Genomic DNA, 6,553 nt, shown 5'->3' with positions numbered 1-6,553 from the left:
GAACGATTACAAAGTCTGGTGTAGACCTGAGAGATGACCACTCATTTTCCAAATTGAGGACCAAAGAAAAAACAGCTTGCTTTAGGTCATAGGCTGTTTTATAGACCAACCTGCTGAGTTTTGCCACTTCCTGGTCTCATTACAGTTTATTCTTTCACTAGAATAATGAAACAGAAATTATCAAATTATTGGGTTTCTTTTCTGAGCCAGGCATTGTGTTTTTAGTGTGGTATGTGATCTGCATTATCCCCATAAGAACTTAATAATAAGATTACTCTGTGAGAATTCAACCGAGGAAAAACCCCACAAAATTTATCCAAGAAGATATATACAAAGTCTAGAAGGAGACATGCACAATGATAATTGTAATGTAATTATTTTTAAGAGCAAAGACTAGGAATAACACAAATGCCCAATAAAGGAGAACAGTTAATTATGTTATTTATACAATGGATTTTTTCCCAATATTTGGGATAGAATCCAAGACTTTGAACATGAAAGGCAAATTGTATTTCCAGGTTAGTGGAAACTTACACAGCAATAATAATCAATAAACTGGAAATGTAAACATCAGTGTGGATGAATTTTACATGCCTAACAGTAAAGGGGAAATTAAGTTTTAAATTGGTGGATCTGGTATGATTCTATTTCATCCAAGTTTGAAATACACAAAATAATACTGTGTTTATAGATGCACACATATGTAGTAAAGTATGCCCAGGTGTGAAAGTAATAAATACAAATTCAGTTTCCCAGAGATGATGACTAACACATGATGCTCTATACATGCCAGCAATCTGCCTGCATCAGCTCATTTGTCGCTCATCACTTTTAGCTCCAATTCACAGAAGAGAAACTGGACAGAGAGGCATTAGGTAGCCTTTGCTCCACAGGGATGTAGTAAGAGCTCATTTGTAAGACTCCACAATGCCGTGGGGAGCAGGGTGGACAGGGTCTACATCCAAAGCCTCTATGTAATTCAGTGTTTTTTAACTTTTGTAACTGTGACACCTTTTTAAATCATAACACTTACTAACTCCCCATAGCATTGGGGCTCTAGCTACAAGGATTTCAGTAGAAGCGCTGCTGCCCCCTAATGAGAAATGCTCACTTGTTCACGTCCGAGCACTGCCCTGGCAGTCAAGAGGGGACGTGGAAGGAGAGCCAGGCTATGCTCATCTGGACGCTGTAGAAAAGGGCCGCCTTGATCCACGAACTCCACTTCCAGTAACTGAAGCAGCACTTGCTCCCTGGGGCTGTCATGTCAGATAACATTAACCTCTAAGATCACTCAGCAAATTCCTGGCTCTGTTTGGAGCTCATCCAGGAATGTCCTGTCTATAACTGACCTCCTCCGCAGATTCTCCAATTAGCAAGAGAAATTATGGTCCTTATTGTTTACAAAATTGCATTCTAAAAGGCAAAAGACTTGCGCGATCTGAAGAGAAACCAGAGTACACACATTGCATTGTAGTTAGTATTTTCAGTCTTTAGTGAGTCACTCTACACATCCTCTAAGGCTTTTTGTAAGTGAACTAAGAAACTAAATTCTGCACTTACAAAGCTAAGGACCAGATCTTCGAAATCAGGGTATTGATACTTTTAAAGGTTTCGGGAGGAGTGGGAGTCAGCCAGCTGTCAAAGGAATATGTTTCACTCTTGGTCTTCTTTAAACAGATACAGGTATCTCATCTCAGATAAGATGTGATTTTGACTTACAGATTCAGATGTTTCAGCCCAAGATTGTTTGGGCTGTGAAAAAGATGTTACTATTCCCATATTAAAGATGAAAATACCGAGTCTTAAAGGGAATTTCTTGGGTGGGAGACTGTCCTGAACATCGAAAGTGGTGATGGAAATCAAGTTCTGTTGATGTCCTTTCCTCTCCTCAGAATGTTAAATGAGTCCCTGTCCCTTCTCTGTGTAGGTCTCTAGCAGAGAATGGAAGCAGGTGTTGCTGGAGTTTGGATCCTTAATGTCTCCCAAAGGCCCAAGCATGGAAGGCCTGGTCCCGGCCAGTGGTGCCACTGGGAGGTTATGGGACCTAGTGGAGAGAGATTAGGTCACCTGGTATATGTCCTTGAAGCACATATTGGGACTCTGTACCCTTTTTTCTCTCTTTTTGCTTCCCAGCTGTCATGAGCTCTGCTCCCCACATGATGTTCTATTTTGCTACAGGCCACAAAACAACAGAACCAAACAATCATGGCCTGAAACATCTGAATCTGTGTAAATCAAAACAAATCTTTCCTTCTTTAAATTGTTGTCTCAGGTATTTTGTCATGGAAACAGAAAGCTGACACATGAGTACTGAGTTGGTCAGAGCTTTGGCCCTCAATGTGAACCTAATGGTGAGTACTAGCACTCACTACTGAACATAAGAGCCTCCTCTCTGCTTCAGGAGAGGAATCCTCTCAGGATAAGATGGGACAGTGTCCCGAGCCTCTGTTCTCCCACAGAGGAATGGACAGGCTGCAGAAAAGACTCTAGCAAAAGAGAAAGGTAAACAAGGGAAGGTGTTGGGGTGTTTGCTCCAAGATGGAATTCTGCAGGAAAGGCAGTGCTCTTCACCATCCTCTACGCTCGTGTCACTCTTGTTTTCTGGAAATGAGTTTTGTCTTCACACCCTTCCAGATGTTGGAAGCCTAAGAATGAAGTGATGTGTTTGTGTTTACACGCAGAAAACATCTGAAAAACAGTCACAAAAACATTATTAATTGTGAGCTTTAGGTTAAGACTGGTGATTTTTGCTTTCAACATTTCTGTTTTATTCTTTAATAAGAGCTATAATTAGTTTTTTCACCAGAAAAATATTTTTGTTGCTATTTTCACTTTGAAAACAAGAAACCACTATATTTATCTACTAGTTTTAAAGTGTGATTGTCTCCTCAAGGGTGCTTGGAGTTTACACATGATCCTGTGTATAAAACAGTGGTCTCTGATCACACAAACCGTATGAGGAGAGATGGGAGATAATGGTACATACCCAGCTTGGGATGTGAAGGTAGAAATTACAAATCATACCCTTCCTGGTTGTAAGAAAAGAATCCCTGATTCCTCCTGTCTCCATACAGAATCATCTTCAACATTTCTAGCTATTTTCTGGCTGCCTTTTTTGGGCATTATAGCTGATTGTGATTACCCAGAAACTAGTATAAGAAGCTCATAAAACAAATACGGACATTTACTGAGGCTTATTTAAACACTATCCAAAAAGAGAAATGGAGGCAGAGGGTTTGGTTCAGTTGCAGATCACGTGCTTACAATACACAAGGACCTGGTTTCAATTCCTAGTGAATGGAGGAAGGAAGGACAAAGGAGAAAAATGGCAGAAAAAGAAAAGATGACCAGTTTCTCCACAGTAGGGACCAGGAAATGGACATGAATCAAAATCTCCTTGTGTAATTTAGGTTAAGGCCAATTTAATGTTGGTCTTAGGGGATGAGGGGAAACTGGAAATTTTCTCCTTTGAAGGTCTTTTACCAGTCAATGCTTGGCCATCAAGCAGAATCTGATTATGTGATTGTCTTCATGAATGCAGAGACTCAACTGTGCAATCTACAGCTACCAAAAATTTGTATTTTACTTCATTCCTAAAGGAAGACAGCAGCAGACGACCACCAGAATTCTCCTTTTCTATCCTAACTTCCAGGAATGTGGTATTTAAAAAAAAAAAATCACTGGCTATATAAGGTCATTTTCAGGGTGGGAGCATCGGAAAGGAGACCTGCACAGGAGTGCGGCAGCATCATGCTCCTCAGCAGATTTCTACTCAGGCTGGTCTGACCACACAGTCCAAAATGGACCACTAGACGCTAGACCACTCATCCAAAATGTCCAGTATGGCTATATAAATTTAAATTAATTCAAATGAGGTGTGGAGGTCAGAATACACAAACACAAACAGGAAATTCCAAGCATAACACCATCTCTTACCTCATATCCTTCTGAGATGTTCTTGAGTAGTAACAAATACACTATCAATATCATATCATATATCATATCATCTTTGCAATGCAAGATAGATTTTTCTTTTAAAATAGTCTGTTCAGTTGCGTGCACAGAAGAAAAATGTTTGGGAGGATAAACACCAAATGACCAAAGTGATTACTTTGGAAAGTGGGCTGGGACAGTCACGGTGGGAGGGTACCTGAGCCAGGGGACTTACACTTTTCCTATATGCACTTCTGAACAGCTAGGAGTTGTCTTTAGTGAGGGTGCTTTAATTTTTAATGTGAGAAGACTAATATAAAGAGACTTTGAAATAAATGATCCAGCAAATAAACATACTGTTCCAAAATTCTGGCCAATCTCACTTTTGTCCTCTAAGAACAAAAGATTATAAAACATAACAAATGTCTGGGAAGAAATCTTGTCTCCTGTCACCTGCCACATGTTTGGCCCTGTCCAAAGCAGCTGGTGTGGCATTGTTTACTCATAGTGTTTGCTTGTCTTTGGTTGGCTTGTGTCCTGCTCTACGATTCCAAAATTAGCACAAGGCTGACCTTGAACTTTCTCCTTCACTGGAAAGCTGCAGGGACACAGATCTGAGTTCCTTGGTCGCCTGGTAACCTCCATTGCATTCAAATACTAATGCTTGGTCTTATTTAGACAAAGTTCACTGAGGTACTGCGTTTGCTGTTTATAACTATTGTCAAGAGCAGACTGACATTTTCTAAACTGGGAATCAAGACAATAAATAGAAGGTAGAGCTTTCTAGTTATTATCACTGTCATCATGACACGACCAAGTAGTTCAATGTCTCCAACCCTTTAGTGTCTCTGTTGTGTGAATTAAATGCAATACCACACACAAAACCCTTTTAGTAGTGTCTGTCACTTAGCAAGTGTTAGGCATCATTATTATTGGCACATCTAAAGTCACAGGGGCCTCTATGTGCTGAGAACAATCCAAATGCTCAGGCTAAAATAACTGATCAGTTAGATTTAAAGCATTGTTATTAAATTTTTATAAGATCCTGACCACCACTGTTGTTTCTTAATGCTGATTATTGTCATACTGTTGTTTGTTTTTTAAACAAAAGCTTTTAGTTGGTAGCCTTGTCTGTTTAAATCTATTTCCACAAAATCTCTCAGAAACAGAAAAAGTCTTTGAATTTTGCGAGAGGAGCCAACCTCTGACCAGCTTGCATCTCCTTATTACCCACTCGCCTGATTTTCACAGAGTTGGCCTGGTGTGGCTCTTGACAGCTTAAAAAACGATACCAATTTCACACAGTCCTTTACCTTCTCAGCTGTCTCCCAATCCCCCAACTTCAAACTAAGGCAAATTTTGGAAGAAGACAAAGATGAATTGTTGGGATTTTTCTTTAAAACTAGATGCACTGTTAGTGGGGTGGAAGTTGGTACAACCATTTCGAAGTACAATTTAACATGTAATGTATTTAAAGGCATATATAAGCCCTTTGACCCAGAAATGTCACTTTTACTAATGTAAAAAATAGACAATGATCATGAAGATTTACTTGCATTAGAAATACTATTGGAGGCAATTTAAATGTCCATTAATAGCAAATATGATAAATAACCACGGCATTTTTATACTATAAACTTTCCACACTGGAACATTTTTTAAAAGATGAGGGATACCTATATATAGTGACATAAAAGGGCTGCCCATAGAATATAGATGAGTTTAAAAACAAAACAGTATAGCCACTGTTTATCCTATTTTATCAGTTCTCAGCTGCTGAGTAACAATCCCCCAAGAAATCTCATGTGCCTCATAGTGACCATCATTTATTTGTTCGTGATTCTTTGTGAAATTTGAGTTGGGCCCAGCCAGGAAAACTCTCTGCTAGATGTAGTGTTGGCTGGATGCAATTACATAAATTGCTAAGAAGGAAAGAGGAAATAGCTCTCCCTACCTTGTCTCTCTCTACCTGATCTCTCCTCTCAAGGAGTCAAATCCAGATTTTTTCATGTACCAGCTGCATCTAAATGAGGGAGAGTAGAAAAGGCAAATCCTCTTGAGGTCTTGGCTTGAGTTCCCACAATGTCTTCTTAATCCATTTCTATCCATCAGAACAGTTATAAGCTTTGCCCAGATTCAAGGAGTAGAGAAATACCCTCCACCGCTTACCCAGTGTTGTGTGTTTGGTATCATTCAACATGGCCTGCAAGTTGCACCCATTTTCTGGTGCTTATGCCCTTCTTCCTCCCTTGCTGAATCTGGGCCAGCCTACTTCTCCAGTAAAAAGTGGTGGAAGTGGTGATTGTGATTTCCAAGATGAGGTCATAATGGCTTTGTACCTCTCACTTTACACTCCTGCAACCCCCTCCAGGGAAGCCAGGTACCAACCTGAGAGGAAATTCAGGTGTTAGTGGAAAGGTCCAGTGAGGAGGAATGGAGGCCTGCAATAGCCAGCACCATACAAATCACCTGGGCAGTAGAATGTCCTGCTCCTGTCACACCATCAAGAAACTGCATCAGCCAACACCTGGCCATGCCCTGTAAAAGTCCCCCCAGCCGGAACCCTTCTACTCTCTGATGCTTGATTCATAGAATATTATGAGACATTCAATGATTCCTG

The 6,553-nt window shown here is 40.2% G+C and overlaps 1 long non-coding RNA gene across 1 annotated transcript; it reads right to left on the bottom strand.

The window, feature by feature from the left end:
• Positions 1-1,502: 1,502 nt before the first annotated feature.
• On the bottom strand, positions 1,503-6,239 carry LOC134474078 (uncharacterized). The gene is made up of 3 exons (XR_010044681.1): positions 6,103-6,239; positions 5,888-5,956; positions 1,503-2,688 (listed from the first exon to the last, which is right to left on the bottom strand). It is a non-coding gene; the product is annotated as an uncharacterized LOC134474078 (long non-coding RNA).
• Positions 6,240-6,553: the final 314 nt, after the last annotated feature.

This window comes from Cavia porcellus, unplaced genomic scaffold (assembly GCF_034190915.1).
Source record: "Cavia porcellus strain 051 isolate PalLab524CR breed Dunkin Hartley unplaced genomic scaffold, mCavPor4.1 scaffold_30, whole genome shotgun sequence".
In the NCBI taxonomy this organism is placed as follows: Eukaryota; Metazoa; Chordata; class Mammalia; order Rodentia; family Caviidae; genus Cavia; species Cavia porcellus.
This window is presented reverse-complemented; position numbering and strand designations above follow the sequence as displayed.